Raw genomic sequence first — 19,660 nt, 5'->3', positions numbered from 1 at the left:
GTACTAGCATTATCCCACAGTGATTTAACAGAGAGAGAGAGAGAGAGAGAGAGAGAGAGAGAGAGAGAGAGAGAGAGAGAGAGAGAGAGAGGCAAGAAACTGCTGAAGGGATCAAGCAAGACGGGAGAAAATAACGAGAAAAAGGCATATGAGAGAGAGAGAGAGAGAGAGAGAGAGAGAGAGAGAGAGAGAGAGTTAACTATTCTGCAGACGAAACCCAGCAAAACCAGCGCCATGAGCGCTGGCATACCTCAAGGGCAAATGCTGCCTTCCCCCTCTGTTTGGACAAGACGCCTATTAGGGCGTCCTTTACCCAGATCACACGGCTATCTATCTATACACTCTGTCTGGAGGTTCTCTGGCTCCCAAAGTCACTGCTGTTACTGTTCTTGCTTGTAGTGAATGTACAGGCAAGAAGTCACGAAAGATATCGAATACAGGGACGTTGGTGGTTATCAGTGTATCTACATTCTTATGTAAAATGGTCTGTTTTAGTGTGGTAGATAATGCTGATAAACTGTTGACAAGGGAAATCAGAAATGAAATTAGTGGTGATAATAAAGATACTAAGTTTATATAAATGCAGCAGGCTATGATGATGAAACTAGTGATAGCAGCGATTTACGTCTATAAGTGGTCCAAAGCCTTTACAGTTTTAAATCTTCTTAAGAACACAGAGCCACATGACAGAGTTCAAGCACAAATCGAAGTTATATCATCAAAAGTCTGTTGGTAGACTAAACCTCGATAAACCAGAGTTTTTTCTTTTCTTTTTATAAGTCTAACGCACAACCGTAATAAGGGGGACTTAAAACTCGACTCAAGTATTTCAAACTTTGGTGACTCGAAGTTGCCATAATATCTTTGAACCGAGGCGCCAGAGGATTTTTTTTTTATTGAAGTTTTTTATGAGAGAGAAGACTTTAGGTGAAGACTTTGATGTTATGAAACGAGCCGTTAACTGACGTGAGGTTGACGATATTATTGTCTTATCAGAGAAGGATTCCGTTTTTTTTTTTTTTTTTTTTTTTTTTTTTTTTAGAGAGAGGAGAGAGAGAAGCGAGAGATAGAGAGAGAGAGAGAGAGAGAGAGAGAGAGAGAGAGAGGATGATTAAATAGCAAGCAAAAGCACTTTCAGACCCACAGTGTGACGGTGACAAGAGTTATAGTAATGGATTCACCACCATGCCAAAGCTCGGAAAGAAAAAAAAAAACTTTTGTATAACACAAGGGGCGTAAACACACTTGTTTACGTAGCGCTGTAACTTTTTGTATACTTGTTATTCTGTACCGTTTTAATGTCATCAGTTCTAGTGACGCGAATAAACAGCAACAGCAGCAGAGTCTCTCTCTCTCTCTCTCCTTCCATTTCTGGGAAGTGGTCTCTGGTTCCTGTGCACTGGTGCAAGATAGTCCTAGGCGCAACCAAGAAGTCCTAAGAACTTAAGAAGAACCAAGAAGTCCTAGTTGCAAACCAAGAAGTCCTAAGAAAGACCCAAGAAGTCCTAGGAGCAACCAAGAAGTCCAAAGAAGAAACTTAAGAAGAATCAAGAAGAACCAGAAGTCATAGGAAGCAAACCAAAAAAGTCCTAAGAAGAAACTAAGAAGAACCAATAAAGGTCCAGGCGCAACCAAAGAAGTCTAAGAAGAACTTAAGAAGAACCAAGAAGTCCTATTGCAACCAAGAATTCCTAAGAAGAACCCAAGTATAAGTCCTAGGAGCAAAACAAGAAGTCCTTAAGGAAAACTTAAGAAGAACCAAGAAAGTCCTAGGCGCAACCAATGAAGTCCTAAGAAGAACTTAAGAAGAACAAGAAGTCCTAGGAGCAACCAAAAAATGTACTAAGAACAAAACTTAAGAAGAACCAAAGACAGTTCCTAGGCGGCAACTAAGAAGTCCTAAAAGAACTTAAGAAGAACCAAGAAGTCCAGTTGAAACCAAGAAGCCTAAGAAGAAATTAAGGAAGAACCACAAAGAAAGTCCTATTTGCACCAAACGAAGAAGTTCTAAGAAGAACGTAAGAAGAACCAAGAAGTCCTAGGCGCACACCACGAATGTCCTAGAAGAAACTTAAGAAGAACCAAGAAGTCTTAGGGTGGCAACCAAGAAAGTCCTAAGAAGAACTTAAGAAGATACCAAGAAAGTCCCTAGGTGCAAAACCAAAGAAGTCCTAAGAAGAACCAAAGAAAGTATAGGAGCAACCAAAAGAAGTCCTAAGAAGAACTTTAAGAAGAACACGAATGTCTAGGCGAACCAAAGAAGCCTAAGAATAAACTTAAGAAGAACCAAGAAGTCCTAGGTGGCAACCAAGGATAGTTCCTAATGAAGAACCAAGAAGTCCCTAGGTAGGCAACCAAGAAGGTCCCTGAAGAAAGAAAACTTAAGAAGGAACCAAGAAAGTTCAATAGTTGCAACCAAGGAAGTCTACGAAGACTTAAGAAGAAACAAAGAAGTTCCTAGGGCGCAACAGAAGTTCATAAGAAGAACGTAAGAAGAAACCAAGAAGTCCTAAGCGTGCAACCAAGAAGTCCTAAGAGGTAACTAAGAAGAACACGAATTCCCCATCGGTGCAAACAAGGAAGGAAAATCAATAAGAAGAACCAAGAGTCCTAGGGAAGCAACCAAGTAAGTCCCTAAGAAGAAACTTAAGAAAGAACCAAAGAAGTTCCTAAGGCGCAACCAAGATAGTATAGAAGACCCTAAAGAAGAACCAAGAAAGACCTAGGTGCCAAAACCAAGTAAGGGGTTCCTTTAAGAAGAACTTAAAAGAAAGAACCAAAGAAGAGCCCTAGGTGCCAAACCAAGAAGTCCTAAGAAGAACCACAGAAGTCCTAAAGGAGCAACCAAGAAGTCAAGAAGGAACTGTAAGAAGAACCAAGAAAAGTTCCTAGGGCAACCAAGAAGTCTAAGAAGGAACCAAAGAAGTCCTAAGGAAGCAACAAGAAGTCCTAAGAAGAACTTAAAGAAGAACCCAAAGAAGTCCTAGGCGCAAACAAGAAGTACTAAGAAGAACCTTAAGAAAGGAACAAGAATCCTAGGGAGCAAAACCAAGAAGTCCTAAAGAAGAACCTTAAGGAAGAACCAACATTAGCCCTAGGTTGCAAACCAAAGAAGCCAAGAAGAACCAAAGAAGTCCTAGGAAAAACCCCAGAAAATCCTTAAGAAGAACCAACTAAGAAGAACCAAAAAAAACAAGGTCCTAGGCTGCAAACCAAAAGAATCCCTAAGAAGAACCAAGAAGGTCCCTAGGTGCAACCCAAGAAGTCTAAGAAAGAAAACCTTAAGAAGAAACCCAAAACAAGTTCATAAGTGGCAACCAAAGAAGTCCTTTAAGAAAGAACCAAGAAAGCCTAGGTGCCAACCAAAGAAGTCAATAAGGAAGGAACTAAGAAGAACCAACCAACAAGTCTAAGTGCCAACCAAGAAGTCCTAAGCAAGAAACCAAGAAAGAAGAAGTTCCTAAGGAAGCAACCAAAGAGAGTTCCTAAGTAAGAACTTAAGAAGAACCAAAAAGAAGTCCTCAGGCGCAACCAAGACCAAGTCCTAAGAAGAACTAAGAAGAACCCAAGAAAGTCCTAAGGTGCAACCAAGAAGTCCCTTAAAGAAGAACCTAAGAAGAACCAAGAAGTCCCTAGGTTGCAACCAAGAAGTCCCCTAAAAGGGAAAGAACCAAGAAAGGTCCTAGGAGCAACAAAGAAGTTTCCTTAAGAAGAAACGTAAGGAAGAACACACAAGTCCAGGTGCAACAAGAATCCTAAGAAGAACCAAGACGTCCTAGGAGCAACAAGAAGTCCTAAGAAGAACTAAGCAGAAACAAGAAGTCCTAGGCGCAACCAAGAAGTCTAAGAAGAACTAAGAGAACCACAGAAGTCCTAGGCGCAACCAAGAAGTCCAAGAAAGAACTTAAAAGAACCAAACAAGTCCCAGTTGCAACCAAGAAGTACTAAAGAAGAAACAAGAAGTCCTAGGAGCAACCAAAAGAAGTCCTAAGAAGAAATTAAGAAGAAACCAAGAAGCCTAGGAGCAACCAAAAATCACCTAAGAAGAACTTAAGAAGAACCAAGAAGTCCTAGGGCGCACCGAAGAAGTCCTAAGAAGAACTTAAGAAGAACCAAGAAGTCCTAGTTGCAACCAAGAAGTCCTAAGAAGAACCAAGAAGTCCTAGGAGCAACCAAGAAGTCCTAAGAAGAACTTAAGAAGAACCAAGAAGTCCTAGGCGCAACCAAGAAGTCCTAAGAAGAACTTAAGAAGAACCAAGAAGTCCTAGGAGCAACCAAAAAGTCCTAAGAAGAACTTAAGAAGAACCAAGAAGTCCTAGGCGCAACCAAGAAGTCCTAAGAAGAACTTAAGAAGAACCAAGAAGTCCTAGTTGCAACCAAGAAGTCCTAAGAGAACTAGAAGAAACAAGAAGTCCTAGTTGCAAAACCCAAGAAGTCTAAGAAGAAACTTAAGAATGAACAAGAAGTCCTAGGCGCAACCAAGAAGTCCTAAGAAGAACTTAAGAAGAACCAAGAAGTCCTAGGTGCAACCAAGAAGTCCTAAGAAGAACCAAGAAGTCCTAGGAGCAACCAAGAAGTCCTAAGAAGAACCAAGAAGTCCTAGGAGCAACCAAGAAGTCCTAAGAAGAACTTAAGAAGAACCAAGAAGTCCTAGGCGCAACCAAGAAGTCCTAAGAAGAACTTAAGAAGAACCAAGAAGTCCTAGTTGCAACCAAGAAGTCCTAAGAAGAACCAAGAAGTCCTAGGTGCAACCAAGAAGTCCTAAGAAGAACTTAAGAAGAACCAAGAAGTCCCAATAACTCCCAAGAACCAAGAAGTCCCACGCTGTCCCGAGAAGTCCCAAGCCGTCTCGAGAGTTCCCAAGAAGTCCCAAGAAGGTTGATGTGACATAATTCCAACGCATCTTCTTCTTCGTCTTCTTTACCTTATTATTATTATTATTATTATTACTATAATGCATCACACTATGTATGTATGTATGTATGTATGTATGTATGTATGTATGTATATATATATATATAATATATATATTAGGATATATATATACATATATATATATATATATATATATATATATATATATATATATATATATATATTATTTATACGTGATGTTTTGTTTACAGATAGATTCCAAAGCAAATAACAAGTCACAAAAAGAGTCACTTTCATCGCTTACTTTGCCAAATGCATCCCAACTGAGGCACAAAGGTCAAAGATAATGGGTGTGGAATTTTTTTTTTTTTTTTCATAGAGGACAAAAAAATATAGGAGAACGTTCATTTCTCCAAATTTTTTTCTGTTTTTTTCATTTTTTTTTTTAGTTTTATAGTTTTTTTTTTCACGACTTTTTTTCCGACTTTTTTCCGCGTGACTTTCTTCCATGTGTGTGTGTTTTTTTTTTCGTGTGACTTTCCCACCCACCACCCCGTCTTTTTTCACCAGTCGTTTCCCCTGTCTTTTTCTCCATCTTTTTTTCTCCGTTTTCCCCTTTTTTCAGCAGTTTTTTTCCTTCTTTTTTCACAAGTGTTTTTCCCCGTCTATTTTCACCAGTCTTTTTTCCCCGGTCTATTTCCCTGTCTTCCCCGTCTTTTTTTCGCATGACTTTTTTTTTTTTTTCCTTTCTTCGCGGGACTTTTTCCCCCTTCCATTTTCCCCCCAACTTTCTTCCCTATCTTTTCTTCACGTGACTTTTACCCGTCTTTTTTTCCCCGTCTTTGTTCATCAGGCTTTTTATCCCCGTCTTTTTTTCCCGTGTACGTCGCGAATCACGTCAAAATATTTACCTTGTATTTTCCCTAGAGAGAGAGAGAGAGGAGAGAGAGAGAGAGAGAGAGAGAGAGAGAGAGAGAGAGAGAGATTGCACTATAAGCGATAAGAGCTAGATGAATCACGTTATTATTACTATATCGGCAAGAATTGACCTCGTTATTTGCTAGTCATTATGTTTTGATAAAATATTTGCTCAAATGATATACTATGCATTTACTGAACTTTAAATAAAATGAAGTCCCAAGCATAGGATTCATTGAGAGAGAGAGAGAGAAGAGAGAGAGAGAGAGGAGAGAGAGAGAGAAGAGAGGATATATGTACTATCGACAAGACTTAGGCCTAGTAATCTGTTTTCATAAAATATCTGCTCAAATAATATATACATAGAGTGAACTTTACACAGCTTGAAGCCCCAGTCATAGGATTCATTGAGAGAGAGAGAGAGAGAGAGAGAGAGAGAGAGAGAGAGAGAGAGAGAGGAAATATCATTTACCATCGACAAGACTTAGGCCTAGTAATCTGTTTTGTGATGCCACGACTTGGGAATAAATATATCAATCAATCAAATGTTCCCCTAGCTAAGTTTTCCTCTCAAGTTTAATGACCGTGATTGTTGTGACGCCAGATTTAAGTCTTGAATCAATCAAATTCAGTCAGTCAGTCTACTGTTTTTATTCCCTTTCAGCCAATCATCATCAGTCTACTATTTTAACTCTCTAAGTCTAAGAATCTCCCTTCCACATTTCTGTTTGGATGACGGCCCGAAAGCCTTTCGTACGTTCACACCCTCCTCCCCTCCCCCTTCCATTTTCTGTCCCATTCTCATCCCTCCCCTCTCAATTCCCCCTCTACAAAATTCTCCTCACGTGAGAGGGGGAGGAGGAGGAGGGAGAATGACAATGGCGGCGAGAGAATTTTCTCCAACCTCAGCCAAACGGACAGGGGTAAGATGAATAGCACACGACGGAAAAGGGGGACCAGAAAGTTAAACTCTCTCTCTCTCTCTCTCTCTCTCTCTCTCTCTAGCGTTGCTTTAAAGCTTGTCCAAAGTGCTGACGTATGAGAGGGCTGTTTTGATATATATAAATAGCATTTTTTTCAGCCCCGCTCTACCCTGAACCATTAGCACTACAGCAAAAGGTTACCTATTTCTCTCTCTCACTCAAACACACTGGAAGTTTTAACGTAAACTTGCTGTTTTAATTTTTAATAAAGCTCTGGTTAAATGTATACGAGTGCTTTTCTGGTCATTGTAAACTAATATCACATAGTTAAAACCAACTCCGCTTATAAGCTGTGCGAGTGAAATTAAACCAAACCATTTATCGGCCTAACACACTTTCTCATTTACATTTCGCTATAAAAAATGAAAAAACTGTAGAAAGGAAAGCTGTACTTTTACACGACAAGTATACGCTGTCATGAAGATATCTAGCGAGGATAAACGTTGGAAAGGATTTGATGGAAAACAACCCCCTAGAAACAACGACATGAGACTAAGGCCAGCTCCATTACTATTCTTCTCTTCGCTCTTGGGTCTTGCGAGCCTCGTATGAACAGCAATAAGGCTCCAAGTCAAGTGGTGATCACATCAAGATCACCGCCAAGATCTTCCCTACTCGGAGATCAAATGTTACACAGCATAAGTCACATACACACAAACACGAACAGGATGTTTCTTTGTGCTTCAAGCGGAGCTTTCTTGTTCGTATTCATTCAGACTAGTCTATTTCTTCTGGTGCAACTTTTGACTGCCCTATTCGGAGCTCAAATGTTATACACGGTGTCACATACGCGCAAACACGAACAGGATGTTTGTTTGTGCTTCATAGCATAAACAGGCAGGCTTCCTCATACCAAAACATACAATTCACCAACGTTCACGTGAAGAAAACGTAGGCACAAACACATTCGCATATAAAAAAAAATTCATAAGCCTAGAGATACAAACCACAAACAGACTGAACAGTATGCTTGTACAGTAAACAAACGCACACATACAGACAGACAGATAGACCGTTGTATACTCATAAACAAACGCACATACAATTAAGAACAGCACAAGCAAGCACACTGCAGGCTGCATCCCGGCACTCGTTAGACTATCAAGTGGCTCAAAGGTGCTTCTGGCTTGATGTGTTGCAAGACTTACTGCAAGAGTCCAACAACCACATGTTATTAGATCATCTCCCTCTCTTGGAGAGAGAGAGAGAGAGAGAGAGAGAGAGAGAGAGGAGATGTATTCACTCTACAGGGAAAAGAGCACTGCCGTGAATTAGGTAAATGCCACTTATTGCTTGTGTGTGTGTGAGAGAGAGAGAGAGAGAGAGAAGAGAGAGAGAGAGAGACTAATAATCACGATGTCCCAATGTCCCTTTATTCCACAATAGCCCACAGTGGGTGTTGTTAGAGAGAGAGAGAGAGAGAAAACAATAAGCATTTCTTTGCACTTGGCTGCGTATAAGTCTTTGAAAATAATTCTTCATATAAATACGTTTTTTCTTATGCAAAATATTTTAACTGCGTGTGGAGGAAAGAAAGCGTATTTTTAACGCGATTTTAAATGTGAATTTAAGTTATCTTTGTGATATACAATACCTTAATTCGATTTGAACAATCGTTCTCCACTTTGGGGTAAAAAGTTCTTACATATAAAAGATGCCAGTAACCTTGAACTGTTCAATTTGCAAAGGGCTAAATATGACGAAGTAATGAGACTTGAGTTCGCCAGTGGTGTGAGAGGCCTCGTCTCGGCTATTTATCCTCTTTGTTATGTATACTATTTGCTATTTATCCACTTTGCTATTTAGACCATTTGCTATATATCCTCTGCCACTCTTATCATATTTGCCATTTATCCACTTTGCTATTTATCCTTTGTTAATCTTATCCCATTTGTCACTTATCCTCTCTGTTATTTATCCCTTTTGCTATTTATCCCCTTTGCTACTTATCCTCTTTGTTACTTATCCTCTTTGCTATTTATCCTCTTTGCTATTTATCATCTTTGCTATTTATCCTCTTTGCTATTTATCCCCTTTACTATTTATCCCATTTGCTATTTATCCATAACCTTTGCTATTTATCCACTTTTGCTACTTATCCACTTTGCTATTTATACCATTTGCTATATATCCTCTGCCACTCTTATCCTATTTGTCACTTATCCTCTTTGTTATTTATACCTTTTGCTATGTATACCCTTTCCTATTTATCCCCTTTGCTAGTTATACCATTTGTTATATATCCTCTGTCACTCTTATCCTATTTGCCCCTTATCCTCTTTGCTATTTATCTCCCTTTGCTACTTATCCCCATTTCTATTTAACCCCTTTGCTACTTATCCCCATTTCTATTTATCCCCTTTGCTACTTATCCCCATTTCTATTTATCCCCTTTGCTACTTATCCCCATTTCTATTTATCCCCTTTGCTACTTATCCCCATTTCTATTTATCCCCTTTGCTACTTATCCTCTTTGCTATTTTCCTTTGCCACTTTCCCCATTTGCTATTTGTCCTCTTGGCTATTTATCCTCTTTGCTACTTATCCTCTTTGCTACTTATCCTCTTAGCTATTTATCCTGTTTGCTATTTATCCTGTTTGCTAGTTATCCTCTTTGCTATTTATCTTCTGCCACTCTTAACCTATTTGCCATTTATCCCCTCTTGCTACTTTTTCTCAAGACATTACACCCCACCCCCATCGCCCCCCTAAAGGTAGTAACGGGGAACAAATATATATATATATATATATATATATATATATATATATATATATATATATATATATATATAGAAAGTAAAACTCGTGTCGAAGGCTCTGTTGCCGCGTTCCCGTTAGCGAATCCGGTTTTGTGCCCCCACTTTCCGTTTCATGAACGCTGCCGGACGCTTCTAACCCTTCCCCAACAAAGTCTGACTCGGAGAGAAAGCGCTTATTCGTGAAGCTGAGAGAGAGGAGAGATGAAAAAAGAAGGAGAGAGACGAGAGAGAGAGAGAGAGAGAGAGAGGGTGACTCCTATATATGACGTTATCATACGGGTTGCTTTAGGGATTTGAAATGTTTAATATTCACCCTAATCTCACCGAGACACCCAGGGCCCAACCCGGCCTTTATCCTAACCGAATCCCTCCTCCTCCCTATTTGTAAACTCTCCCTCTCTCATTTTCCTCAGCTGCTATATCTGTTTCGTATATCTCTTTGCTTCATCTTCTAATAGTACTCAGTCTCTCTCTCTTTCTCATTTTCCTCTACTACTATATTATTTCGGTATGTCTCTCCCCCTTCATCTTCTGATATTAGTCAATCTCTCTATCTCTCTCTCTCTCTCTTTTCTTCATTTTCCTCTACTGCTATATTATTTCCGTCTCTCTCTTTCCTTCATCTTCACATATTAATGTCGCTCTTTCTCTCTCTCTCTTTCCTTCATCTTCACATATTAATGTCTCTCTCTTTCTCTCTCTCTACTACTATATCATTTCCGTCTCTCTCTCTCTCTCTCTCCTTCATCTTCTCATATTACTAAATCTCTCTCTCTCTCTTCTCGCATCTCCTGAAGGAGGAGGAGGAGGAGGAGGAGGACTGCAATGACTTATAAATGTGCTTGCTTTGCTTTGCTTGCTTGCTTTCAAGCAGCAACAGCAGCAGCAGCAGCAAGCAATCGAAGATCATCAACTTTCGAACAGAAACAGACCATCCAGTCTGGAGCCACAAGAATTGATTCAGCAACTTCTTTTGGGGGCGGGGGTGGAGGTGGGGTGGGAATATTGATCCATGTACTAATTCGTTCCTGCTGCCGATGGGAAGTTGGCCCCTTACTGGGGGCCCGCAGCAGAGAGAGAGAGAGAGAGGAAAACGTCCTTTGACATAGACTTAAACCATCTAAAAATATATACTGGTGATCATCTCATCAACGTGGCTTAGGGTAGTTTTTTTTTCGACTTCATTTTTCCTTTTTCTGTTTTGACGGTAAGCTAACGCAAGCATCTTTTTTTTAAAATTTTCTTTGCATCTTTGCAAAGCGGATTTTTTTTTCTTTTACTGGCCAGGAGGAAATAAAGAAGACACTTTTAATTTTCTTTTGTCAGTTGACTTTTTATTTCGGGACGAAAATATGTAAACAATTATTTGTAATTGTTTTTTTGGCCTTAGGGATTTTTTCAAATTTTATGTATTTATTTTTTTGCCTGGCGGTAATATGTAAACAACTATTTCAATTTTTAATTTGTCGGGTAGGGTCTTTTTTTATTTATGGAGTGGAGGGGTGGAACCAAGATTTTTTTTAACCGGCGGAAATATATAGCCAACTATTTATTTATTTACTAAATTTTTTTCAGACTTTTTATTTATTTATTTATTTATTTAGTTTTCTTTTTGAAAGCTTAAATTTCAAGTAAATACCCTGTGGTCGGCTTGTTCCATATGAATAGGGTTCATCTTCTGGATAATAATAATAAATAATAATAATAATAATAATAATAATAATAATATCTATGTATCGTGGATTCCTCCTCGACGGTTAACTCTTGGGCATGACATTGGATATTTTTTCCTTTTTTTAAATTTCTGCTTGAGAGGTACTACCCACCCCCCCCCCCCCTCCCCCCGTTCGATCCACCTCCCTTCAGGTTTCTCCTGGGGGCATCAGCACCATCTTCTTGGCCATCCCAAGTATTTCCGACATACCCATAATATTAGGTTACAGGGCAAGTTCCTGAGGGGTATGGTGCCCACTCTCGTCTTCGGTTTGACGACATTTGAATGAATCCGGTGGGTATGCAAGATCAGGTTTCCTGCATTTTATGTATATAATATATATATATATATATATATATATATATATCTGTATATATATATATATATAGATATATATATATATATATATATATATATAATATATATATATATATATATATAAGCATGCGTATGTTAAAATGGAAGATGGAAGGAGGATATGAAGGGAGTTACAGTAAAAGGAATGAAAGAGGTGCCTTAAGTAATAATGCCTGCAGTGCTCCGCGTGAGGTGGTGTACACTGGCGGTACTAACTCCCCCCACCCCTAATGGAGGTTCTAAAACGACTTTTCTTATCTAAATTTAACCAGTTGGAAAGTTCGTACCTATCTCTGAGGTATGTATTTATGGCACGGTATAAATCATCGATCTGTAATGTGCTTTGATCTTCAGCGATTACTGCGCATGCGCGCTAAAAAGCCTCCAGAGAGTCACAGCTGAGTTAAGTTAAGTGCGTCAGACTGTAGTGGGAAAAAGACGAAGTATTTTTATCATCGTGACCCTGACACATCTACAAAGGGCCTTTGACTCTCGAACGAATAAATATACAAACATTTTTACTAAACTTGAGCTTCATATTGCCACTGCCTTGTGATCGGCAACGGAGATGACGACACTTCAGCTGACGCAAATAGATACATACGCCTCCATGGTTCTAGATATTCGTAGATTACAGTTATAGTTAAGAAGTGAGTTTTTGGTCATATTCAAACATTCAGGGACCTTTAAAGCATATTTAAACGTCAGATCTGTAGCTGAGTGGGGGGAATTAAGAAGTGAGTTTTAGTCATATTTATATACTCACGGACCTTCAAAGCGTTTTCAAACGTCAGATCTGTAGCTGACTGGGGGTTTGGTCATATTCAAACACTCAGGGACCTACGTGCAGCCTGGGGTTCTGAATTTTATTTCCTTCAAAGGTTATTCAAAATCAGAGTTGATTCCTTATTCAAGATACTTTTAAAAACCTTCGTGCAAGTGATTTCGTCACTTGGGTCCACTGCAAATTGCAAGCAAGTCACGATGACGCAATCTTCGGCACACATTCCTGTTCTGGCCCTTTGCGAGGACTGCAAGGTGGAATTTAATACGTATTTTTTTTTTTTTTTTTTTTTAGACAGACAGGTATAGGCAACTCGTTAATTCATGAAACTAGGTTTCTTCACAGTCCAGTGATCACTGTCTTTTGGAACAATTATACTTCGAGATACGAAGCTCATATTTACCATTACGAATTTTATTTATTATATATATATATATATCTATATATATATATATATATATATATATATATGGGATACAATCCACAATGAAGTAAAATCCTCTTGTAGTTTATAATATATATTCTTGTACAGGAGGATTTTACTTCATTGGTTGGATTATATCCCCCATTTACTTAGAGGTACGACATAGTACCTGGCTTCTGCATATATATATATATATATATATATATATATATATATATATGTATATATATATATATATATATATATATATATTTATATATATATTTTTATTTTAGCCAAGGTAAATGGCCTTTAAAACACGGGTTTTTGAAAGTTATGTTACAACTCCTTCCAGTGATTTATAAGCCTTCCCTTGAAAACACCTGAAAAAGCGAACATATGAGAAAATTTATCAGTTCTCTGCCGCCGCAAATTGGTATGTTGATCATCCACCCTCCAATCATCAAACATACCAAATTGCAGCCCTCTATCCTCGGTAGTTTATTAATTTTATTTAAGGTTAAAGTTGGCCATTATCGTGCGTCTGACAACGATGTAGGACAGGCCACTGCCAGACCATGGTTAAAGTTTCGTGGGCCACGGCTCACACAGCAGTATATCGAGGCCACTGAAGGATAGAATGAGAAAACTCGTTTTCTCGTGGCCTTCGTCAGGCTCAAGGGAGCAGAAGTCGTGAAGATTTAATATAAAAATCCCCCAAAAATCACGATTTTCACACATGAATTCTATGGCATATACACATTATTATTATTAGTTAGTTATTAATTATTATTATTATTATTTATTAATTATTATTATTATGTTATTATTATCTCTGTCAAACAAATTTCACTGGATAGAATGGCATTTGGACGGCCATTCTGTTCAGTGATATTATTATTTATTATTATTATTATTATTATTATTATTATTATTTCGGAAGGAGTCCCTCGTAGACATGTTTTGTTGAAAAATAACTGCTGCTTCAGCACTATTAATCTTATAAAGAGTCTTCTCTATCTTTCTGATGACGGCTTTTCTCGTTGTTGCTTAGACTGGCGAGCAACGCACCAAAGGGCATGGTCAAATTCGGTTGAGTCATTTGATTTATTATTGCTTATACAATTCTCTCTCTCTCTCTCTCTCTCTCTCTCTCTCTCTAACGCGACGTTTCCTCCTGATCGACAGGACATTATCAAGCGATAACTGCTGAGGGACTGAATTCCAGTGGCGAGTCCTTCTCCTTTTATCGTGGTGTTGCGAGCTCTCCGTACGGTCAGATTATTATTATTATTATATTATTATTATTATTATTATTATTATTATTATTATTCAGAAGATGAACCTTATTCATATGAATGACAGAAGATAGCAGGGATTACAGAAAGAAGAGACCAGCTATTAGAAAACAAAGACAGATGAACAAATAAATAAATAAATAGATAGACGTATCAATGTCCTGTTTCATAAGACTAGTAGTCCCTGACTTCGGGCTCCGTTATCAGTCTGAAAATCATGACAAGTACAGCCAGTCTTGTAGGTCTTGGAACTGGAATATAAAATTCAGAATATAAATAGGAGATTTAGTAAGAGGAATGAAAGGGGGTTACTAAAGGTTTATACGAGTATTCCATCCATTTAGTGGATTTTGAGATGGATGAGAGCAATATATAGAATTTAGGCCAAAGACCAACCGATGGGAGCCATGAGGTCATTCTGAGCTAAAACGGAAATTGACAGTTAAAGTTTTGAAAGGTGTAACGGGAGGAAAACCTCGCGGTTGCACTATGAAACAATAGTGTGTGTGTATTGAGAGAGAGAGAGAGAGAGAGAGAGAGAGAGAGAGAGAGTAAATCTTGCTTTGAATACGTTTCGGGTGTCTGAGTTTCATTCTATCCATACAGGCTACTACCACTGATGCTGCTCACACCAATAATGGTAGATGGGGTACTACTACTACTACTAGTGTAAGTAATAAAAATAATAATAGTAGTAGTTAGTAGTAGTACGGGCAGAATAACGGACACTTAATTCCTCCAAACATCTCTTTCAAATCATGGGTTTTCCGTCATCTTAGAAGCTATATAGGCCTAGCTTCACCACTGTATACGAGCAATAATAAAATAATGCCACTTTCTTCCCTTCAAACGAACTATCCCTTTCAGTAAACTACCCTAAAGCAACTGTATCAGAACCGGCCTAAATAGAAATGAAAAAAAAAACTAAGAAATTATAATAAAATCCATAAAAAAGAACTGTAAGGAACTGAAAGCAAAAACCTGATTCTTCTTCTCGCAGCGAAAACTGAGCGAAAGTGGGTCACTTCTTCCCGAGATCGCACTTAGAGATCCTTGACAGAAGAAGAACGTATACACTTAGAAGATGGCTGAGCAAGCAGTTTACAAATATATATAAAGTAAATATATAAAACGTATAACATATAAACTGCATATAAACTATATAATATCATATGCTGCATGATTGGATACGTCGTTTGTTAGAACCGCTTCAAAAAGAAAAAAAAAATATATCGAACTGTTGATAAAGGTATATTGATTTGAAGCGATGATGTAATGCATGATGATGTAATTAATGATTGTGAAGGTGCCATGACTATCTGAGCTGGCTAGCTCGCTCTCTCTCTCTCTCTCTCTCTCTCTCTCTCTCGTACAAAGTAGGTTATTACAAACAAAAGTACAACAGGTCGCATATATATATTATATATATATATATATATATATATATATATATATATATATGTATATATATATATATATATATATATATATATATGATATATAATATTTGTAAGAAGCCAGGTACTATGTCGTACCTCTAAGTAAATGGGGATACAATCCACAATGAAGTAAAATCCTCTTGTAGTTTAAAATATATATTTCTTGTACAGGATCAAAGCTTTCGACCATCACCTGTGGTCTTGTTCATTTTAGTGAACAAGACCACAGGTGATGGTCGAAAGCTTTAATCCTGTACAAGAAATATATATTTTAAACTGCAAGAGGATTTTACTTCATTGTGGATTGTATCCCCATATATATATATATATATATATATATATATATATATATATATATATATATATATAATATATCATGAATCTACTGATCACTGTCAACAGATAGGATACGCACGTAATATTAATAACCACAGTGCCTTCATATTCTTTCTTTATTTTTTATTTTATTTATTTTTTTTATTAGATACGCTCGTCACTACAAACCCCCTATAAACAAATAAGGAATATTAAATGGACAGAGAGAGAGAGAGAGAGAGAGAGAGAGAGAGAGAGATCGTCCAGACTTCTCAAAACCCCTTTTTGGTAACCATATCACACTTAAAAAATACGCCCGACCAATCGAGGCTGTCAAAAACGCGAGCACTTCTACGCCACCATCATCAAAACGAGAGAGAGAGAGCGTTTCCATCTGCTCAGATCGTTGCTGAAAGGTTATTATGCAATCTTGCAACCCTTTCAAGAAAAATACTGGCGAATTATTGCACACAGCTCGACGCGAAAGGCGGGGAAGAGAAAACGACACAAAAACACTCACACACCTTCTGCAGATAACTCCGCTTCCTCCGACGGACCTCACTGGCTGGCAGTTTCGTTTATAAAAAGATATTCCACCGGGGGAGCCATAACAATTCCTTTAGAGAACACTAAAACACTACTACTACTCCAGCGGAATATGGCACGGACTGTTCTGTCACGCAGTCCAAAGTGCAACTGAGGTGATAGCTAGCAGAGGCAGAGCAGACTGAGACTAGAGAGAAAGAGTGAGGGAGGCAGTACTAACGCGGCGTGGGGGGCCCCCTGGCCTCCTCCCGAATCTTTCGTTCGCCCCGAACGTTATTTTGTGGGAACGGCGCGCGGGAGGTGGTACTTATGTCCGACACTACTGTCCCATTTAATTATATATATGGGATGTTTCCCGTGCGGGGATGAGAGCGAAAATAGCCCCCACCAACAAATATAAGTCAATGGCGCGTGTGGACCTCTCTCAGCAAATCTTAATTTCGTATGTCAGCAAACGGCGACAGCCCACCGCTTAGTTTATCGTAAGTTTGGCATTGTTTCGTCGAGCTTGCATTTCCTTTGTTACGCTCGAAAGGAAACTGGCTGGAACGTCGTTTATTGGTTGCTACTATTCGCCCGAAGTTGATAGGATACGACGGGACTATATTTCTCCCGTTCGTCTCGTAAGTGACGCTCATGTCTGGATAGCCTGCAAAAAAGAATCTTTGTTTGTACGTAACCTTATATTAAAGACTTAAGCAAAGGGCTATATATATATAAATATACTCGATTGGTATGCAGCACAGCAGCAGCAGCGCGAGATGAGCAGGAGGGCAGGAGGAGCAGAGTCTGAAAAGGTTTTCCAGCTGAATCATAGGCCGTTAACGACGCGAAGCATTTCGGAGCAAACGAAACTTTTTGTATAGCAGCCAGCGAGATGCGTGTAGCGAGAGAGAGAGAGAGAGAGAGAGAGAGAGAGAGAGAGAGAGAGAGAGAGCCCTGGACAAGCGAGTTCCCACCAAGGATGCCACACCTCTTTCATGGAAAAGAAAAAAATAATTCAACGCCTCGATTCTGTCTGTTTCTTTTGTGGAGCGTCCGAGAATATCAGAGACAGGTCTGTCTGTCTGCTCAAGTGAAATCCGCACCGTTGGATCATCATCCAGGATATCAAAATGCCCTGCAGAGATATTGGTCGCTGCAAGTGACCGATAGCAGCGCAGCGGCAGGGAGCAGCAGACAGAAACAAGAGACAAGGGACAGGGGAAGGCAGGGGGAAGCTTTACTATACATATAGTTTCCATCTGCTGTGATCTGCTGCTAATCTGCCCCCACGCAGTTGCTATTACCACACCTCGGCGCTTATCGACTAAAAGCAGTAAATTTATCTTAGCCGAGACTTGAGCGCTCGGCAAATGATGCTGTGTAGTTAAGTCTAGAGATACGAAATGCCTTTACATATTTTTTATGTGCGGATTTTATTCTCTTGGAAAACTTATCTTAAGAGCTTATGTAGACCGTTATTTAATATCGCTAGGCCAAATGAAACACAGTAAATTACAAAGAAGAATATCGATGTTTTCAACCTTATTTTCTTTACAGAACCGCTGCTTTGAAACAAGTTTAAATAAAAGCAAAGGCACCAGTGGAAATGAAATGCATACAAGCAAGAAGAAAAATGAAAAGATTGCAATTTATTGAAAAAGGGAAGATTCAAATCTAAAAGAAAACAATTGAAATTTATTGAAAAGGACATATTTTAAGTTAGCATTTGGACTCTGTCATGGTTGGAATAGAACGATATTTAACTTCTACATAATTATATAGTTGTTTGTTAGATCTGCGTATTAGCTGATGGTGATCAGAGATAGCTTGATAATTCTTTGCTGGGTCGATTAAGAAGGCCTTATGCCAGCACGGGCTCTTGATCGAGATTCCAACTCTCAATAACCTTTTCAGCTCAGAATGACCTTGTAGGTCCCAACGCTTGGCCATTGGGTTCAATTCTCAGTTTTTTGGCCTCTCGATCAGGGAATTTCGAATTCAGTCAGCACTCTGAGTCTGATCAGTGCACGGAGGGGTGACCAGCCATATAAATGCCAGAAGCCGTTGGTGCTTGAAGTCTCATGTACATCACAGTGCTTAGAACCTTTCTTTCTTCGGGTTTTGGGAGTTTGATGGAGGCCTGAGGTTCAAATCATTCACGACTTGAAACAAGAAGACTTTTAGACCGGAAAGAAGAAGAAGGGGAATTATGTAGCTGATTTTTACACCATGGGACGTCATCTTGAAGGCCACTTGGTAGTTTAACCTTTGCTTGGCAACGTAGTTTACCTTTAAAGAGGTATGTTTTCAACACTACAGTGAAGGGAAATTCACACTATTTTATCTGGAGTAGTAGTACCTCTTCGTAACCTTAAAGAAAATGGCATCGACAATTTTTTTTCGCTTACTTGGGGGGTAAGCCTACAGACCTCATTGTTGTTGTTGTTGTTGATGTTGTTGTTGTTGTTGTTGATGTTGTTGTAGTGGGGTGGGGTTGGGGGGGTTAGGAAAGATAAAAGAATAGCGCGACAAATTTGAAAAGAAGAGAAAGAAAAAATAACTTATTATAAAAGTAGATTAAAAAATTCCACCAAGCTCACTCTCAGTTGCAAAGCACTCGGTTGCTGCGAGAGGGAGTACCAGCAATCGATCGGCGTATTCGATTGAAGAGGGGGGTGGGGGGAGTTGGGGAAATCGATGGCAGCGGACGCGCCCCCAAGTGCTGACTCATGACGACTCACGCTGATTCATGACTCACGACTCACGCTGACTCATGACGACTCATGACTCACGCCTCATGCTGACTCTTGGCTTCAAGCTGACTGACGACTCAAGCTGACTCATGACTCAAGCGTCATGCTGACTATTGGATTTATGCTGACTGACGACTCAAGCTGATTCATGACTCACGCTGACTCATGACTCAGGCCAACTAACGAATCATGCTGCTTCATGTCCTCACGGGGGTGGGGGGTTGGTATGGGGGAATCGCGACTCACACGCTGACGTGGAGACTGAACCTTTGAACAGGGATAACCTTTGAACAGGGATAAGTCTGTCTCAGCGAATTAGGAGCGATAAGAAAAAAAATAATAAAAAGGAAAATCGTTCATCGAATGTCCATTTCGCCTTGAAAGAGAGATAAATATAAGCGGTCGCTAAGGTGAATAATAATAATAATAAAAAAAAAAACACCATGTGGTTCATTTCCCTCCGGAAAACTTCCTGCAGTGATAAGCGTGAGAATATATTCTCGGGAATTCTTGTCTACTTGAAGAGACGAC

The 19,660-nt window shown here is 39.1% G+C and overlaps 1 protein-coding gene across 2 annotated transcripts in view; it reads right to left on the bottom strand.

Annotated features, from left to right (window-relative positions):
* Window positions 1-16,573, bottom strand: part of LOC135204323 (uncharacterized) — a 33,457-nt gene extending 16,884 nt beyond the window's left edge. Inside the window, exon 1 of one of the 2 annotated variants that reach the window (XM_064234504.1) lies at window positions 16,366-16,573. The gene's annotated coding sequence lies outside the window, so the exon portion shown is untranslated. The remainder of the gene's footprint in view (window positions 1-16,365) is intronic. The other variant, XM_064234503.1, reaches the window with a different exon arrangement.
* Window positions 16,574-19,660: the final 3,087 nt, after the last annotated feature.

This window comes from Macrobrachium nipponense, chromosome 44 (genome assembly GCF_015104395.2).
Source record: "Macrobrachium nipponense isolate FS-2020 chromosome 44, ASM1510439v2, whole genome shotgun sequence".
In the NCBI taxonomy this organism is placed as follows: domain Eukaryota; kingdom Metazoa; phylum Arthropoda; class Malacostraca; order Decapoda; family Palaemonidae; genus Macrobrachium; species Macrobrachium nipponense.
Note: the sequence above shows the minus strand (reverse complement) of the source record. Positions and strands in the feature narration are given on the sequence as shown.